The sequence below is a fragment of the Alosa sapidissima genome, chromosome 22, assembly GCF_018492685.1.
Source record: "Alosa sapidissima isolate fAloSap1 chromosome 22, fAloSap1.pri, whole genome shotgun sequence".
Lineage (NCBI taxonomy): Eukaryota > Metazoa > Chordata > Actinopteri > Clupeiformes > Clupeidae > Alosa > Alosa sapidissima.
In genome coordinates, this window is record NC_055978.1 from 11,827,353 (window position 1) to 11,832,352 (window position 5,000).

The following is a 5,000-nucleotide window of genomic DNA, read 5'->3' on the forward strand; positions in this document are numbered from 1 at the left end:
AGTTTGAGGGCTGATAAATACTGGGAGCTGTGTTTGTGTGAGTGAGCGTCCTTCCTGTGTGTGTGTGTGTGTGTGTGTGTGTGTGTGTGTGTGTGTGTGTGTGTGTGTGTGTGTGTGTGCAAGCAAGCGGGTTTGTTTGAGGAAGCAGAGCAGGAGAGTACAAACCCAGGGGGGGGGGGACCCTGCTCTGGAGGGACTATGTTATGAAAAAAAAGGCCCAGGCCACTGAAGACCAGCTGTGTTTGGAGTACAAACTCGCTCCAGACACACGTACATGCTGGAAGCCATTACGGAAGCAGCATCATGCCAATCAGCTGACCTCTTGACCCTTCCATCCTCCTGGTCCAGCATGTCCGTGTGGAAGCAATAAGAAAAGTGCAACAGTGCAGCCAGACCGTTACACGAGTTCAGATGCTAATCAGAAGCCGCTAATGACTACACTTTCCTCCTGGGGGGATAACTAGCCGTGATTCGGCACACAGTGAAAAGCCTCACCACAGTGAGGGGTCATGACGTTCTGCCTTCACTAGTTTACATGTAAGTGTCACACTGAAGCCACTAGTTTACTAGCTAAAGTTCCTTTGGCCAGCATGTTAACTTGTGTGCCACATGCAAATGTTGTGGGTGGGATTTCGTGAAATTCTACACTGTGATTGGTTGTCATGTTCTATTTGGACATAGGGAGCCATTATAAAGCCTCAATTTCCAGAATTCTCCGCCTCCTAATTTGAATTCTGCGCCACTAGTTGACCAGTGTGAATCTTGTCTTGAACTAGTTTACTAGTATACATTTACTGTATGACCTCACTAGTTTACTAGTTTGGGCAAAGGATGCATCAACTAGTGAACTAGTGAGCCTGCTGCCATCACCTAGCTAGCTAGTAAGCCATTTATGGTTCACTAGTTAACTAGTGACATTGACCTACTCCAACTAGTTAACTAGTGGAAAATACAGATGGCAGCAGCAGAGGACAATTATATGATGACTGTATTGCATGATATTCTCAGGGTCCCTGCAATATAAATGGTACTGACAGTAGTTTTGAGAACATGCCGGGACCCAGTAAGCCCATGACATTCTCTATTCCTGTATTGACAAGAAATAGAACACAAATGCATCGAGCTTATAGGGTAAACCAGTCCAATCTCTTACCCGTACCACATCAACCTCAGATTTCCCCCATATTTCCCCAACACTTACAGCAAAACTAGCACTCCTAAATATCAGATCTCTTTCAAACAAATTCTTAATTAATGATCTAATTTTCACACACAACCTTGATTTTTTACTGAGACATGGTTAGATCAAGCAAACAGTGCTGCTACTCTCATCAGCTCCCCCAAATTTCAGTTTCTTGAGTGCTACCAGAGCAAATAAAAGAGGTGGGGGGATAGCCACAATTTTCAAGACGTCTTTTCAGTGCAATCAGTCGTCATTCGGTGACTTTACTTCATTTGAATATCTGTGAGCACGCATTAAGTCTTCTCCTCAGATTTTATTACTGACAATTTACAGGCCTCCAAAACATTCAGCTAAAGTTTTTCTTGAAGAGCTAGGTGAACTGCTATCAGTCGTTTGCATAGAGTTTGACTATCTTATTATATCAGGGGAACTTGCATGTGGATAATCCTGAAAACAATTATGCCAAGGAATTCATTGCACTAATCGATACTTTCTCCCTAACACAGCATGTACAGGGGCCAACACACTCTCTCGGCCATACCCTCGACCTTGTTATCACAAAGGGTCTCGATGTCTACAGCAGTTAAAGACCTGGCCTTATCTGATAATTTCTGTGTGTTCTTTGATGTGTCTATGTCCCCACACACTCAAAACACAGCTATGATGGTAAAAAGGAGAATCATAAATGATCAGACAAGTGCTCTCTTTGAGCAAGCACTTTCATTAAAGTCAAGTCAACTGTCAGACTCTGTAGAAGACTTATTTGATCACTTTAATGCAAAAATGGCAAACATTATGGGTGACATTCCTCCATTACAATTCAAGAAAGTTAAGGACAAACAGAAAGCACCATGGAGGCAAAATCCAGCAGTTAAACTTCTAAAAAGAGAGTGTAGGAAGACTGAAAGAAAATGGCGTAAATACAAACTTCAGATCCACTATGAAATCCATAAAGAGATGCTCCGCACATATAACTCTGAAATATGCAAAGCAAGACAGTCTTTCTTTTCTAACATTACACTCGTATAACACTCGTATTCTATTTTCAACTGTTAATAAGTTAACAAATCCCCCCTCACAATTAGCACCTGAACTTCTCTCAACTAATACATTTTCATGAGTTTTCATTTTTTTTTAAAGGTAAAATTGACAAAATCAGACTCAACATATCTGCTCAATTACAAATTCAACAACCTGAACTTCCAGCAACAAACAGAGGGAAACTAAACTTGATGTCAGAGTTCAGCTTGATAGACTACGAAACACTTGAAAAAAACGGTACAGAATCTCAGCTCTTCCACATGTGTCTTAGACCAATTTCTTCAAAACTGTTTTTCACCTCATAGCGGCGGATGTCCTTCAAATTGTAAATGTATCACTGCTGTCTGGCACTTTTCCTAAGTCACTGAAAACAGCTGTTGTAAAGCCACTTCTCAAGAAGAATAACCTGGATGCCTCCAAGCTAAACAATTACAGGCCCATATCCAATCTACCTTTTATTGGCAAAATTATTGAAAAAGTAGTCTTTAATCAATTAACCACCTTCCTAACATCAAATGGGTATTTTGATTACTTTCAGTCTGGTTTTCGGGCAAATCACAGCACTGAAACAGCTCTCATTAAAGTTTCCAATGACATACGTCTCAACACATTCAGGTAAACCATCAGTCCTAGTGCTACTGGACCTTAGTGCAGCATTTGACACAATATTTTACTACACAGATTAGAACACTGGGTTAGATTTACAGGCATAGTTATCAGCTGGCTAAAATCATATCTACAGAAAGGAGCTTCTTTGTTGCCATCGGAAACTGTACCTCAACACCAACGTCCTTGACCTGGGGTGTTTCCCAGGGGTCGATCTTGGGGCCACTATTATTCAACCTCTATATGCTCCCACTTGGACAAATCATCCAAAATAATTTGATTTCATATCATAGCTATGCAAATTTACTTAGCTCTGTCACCAAACGACTATGGTCCTCTTGAATCTATGTGTCAGTGTATAGAACAAATCAACACCTGGATGTCTCAAAATTTTCTTCAGCTGAACAAAGAAAAAACTGAAGTAATTATATTTGGTAAAAAGGAGGAAAGACTTCCTTGACACAAAAGGGTTGAAGGCAAAGGATACTGTTAAAAATCTTGGTGTATTAATTGACAGTGATCTAAATTTCAACAGTCACATAAAGTGATAACTAAATCAGCCTTTTACCACCTCAAAAATATTGCCAAACTCAGAGGGCTGATGTCAAAACATGACTTAGAAAAACTCATTCATGCATTTATCTCTAGCAGGGTTGATTACTGCAATGGACTGTTCACAGACCTTCCTAAAAAGACTAAACAGCTTCAGGTGATACAAAATGCAGCAGCTAGGATTCTAACAAAAACTAAAAGAACCGACCACATTACTCCAATTCTTAAGTCCTTGCACTGGCTTCCAGTAAGTCACAGAATTGACTTTAAAGCGCTTTTGCTTGTTTATAAATCAGTAAATAGAGCAGGACCTAAATACCTGTCAGACATGCTTCAGCAGTACACACCTTCTCGTCCTCTCAGGTCCCAGATGAAAAACCTGTTAGTAAAACCTACTGTTAGAACTAAACATGGTGAAGCAGCTTTTAGCTGCTATGCGGCTCAGCTGTGGAACCAACTTTCGGATGACATCAAAAAGTAGCCAGTTTTAAATCTAGACTTAAGACCAAACTGTTCTCAGATGCTTTCTGCTAACTGTGCCGAGTTACAAATTCTAAATCTGCCTTGATAATTATTCTACCTTGTCTTTTATTACTTTTTTACTACTTTTGCCTTTGTTTTTGCTTACTAATTATTCTTTATTTTTAAATGATTTTACCTTGTGTTTTATGTTTTCTTTTTATTATGATCTTTACCTTTTAACTATTCTTTGACTATATTGCCCTTCTATGCTTTTATTTGTTATTATTGTTTGGTTTTGTTTATGTAAAGCACATTGAATGACCTCTGTGTATGAAATGCGCTATATAAATAAACTTGACTTGACTTGACTAGTAAGGAGTTATGCCTTCACTAGTAAACTTGTGCACATTTTCAGCTGTCACTAGTTAACTAGTGTGGTCCAAAAGCCTTCATCTCAAAGTCAAAGTCAAAGTCAAAGTCAGCTTTATTGTCAATTTCTTCACATGTTCCAGACATACAAAGAGATCGAAATTACGTTTCTCACTATCCCACGGTGAAGACAAGACATATTTTGCCAATTTAGGTCCACAGACAAACATAACATTCAAGTAAACAAAAAAGTAAGTAAATAAGTAAATAAGAGGGCACATATAATAATGAAAAAATAAGAGCAGCAAAATTTGGTTGAAATTGTGCATAGACAGTCAATAAAATACTAGTGCAAAGTCAGGCCAATAAAAGGCTTGGGTAGTTCTGTTTGACCTAAGTAAGAAAGAAAGTGGCATAGTGGTGCAAGTTATGTAAGAGCAGCAGAAGTGTTGTGTTTTCAGGACAACAACACCAAGTTGTAAAGTGTACAAGTGTGCAAGTGTGCAAGTGGAGTAGTGCAGGCGGCCATTTTGGGTCCAATGTCCAAGATGTTATGTAGCTGAGGGTGGAGGGGGGAGAGGGGGGAGAGAGTTCAGCATCCTTACAGCTTGGTGTATGAAGCTGTTGGTGAGTCTGGTAGTGCGGGAGCGCAGGCTTCTGTACCTCTTCCCAGAGGGCAGTAGATCAAACAGATTGTGAGCGGGGTGACTTGCATCACTCACAATTTTGGTCGCCTTGCGGGTGAGGTGGGTGGTGTAAATGTCCTTCAGGGAGGGGAGTGAAGCAC

At 40.0% G+C, this 5,000-nt stretch overlaps 1 protein-coding gene across 11 annotated transcripts in view; it reads left to right on the top strand.

Moving 5' to 3' along the window:
- The window catches only part of LOC121696976 (filamin-C-like), a 109,166-nt gene that overhangs the window by 35,402 nt on the left and 68,764 nt on the right, over window positions 1–5,000 (top strand). The gene's annotated exons all lie outside the window — the stretch shown is intronic.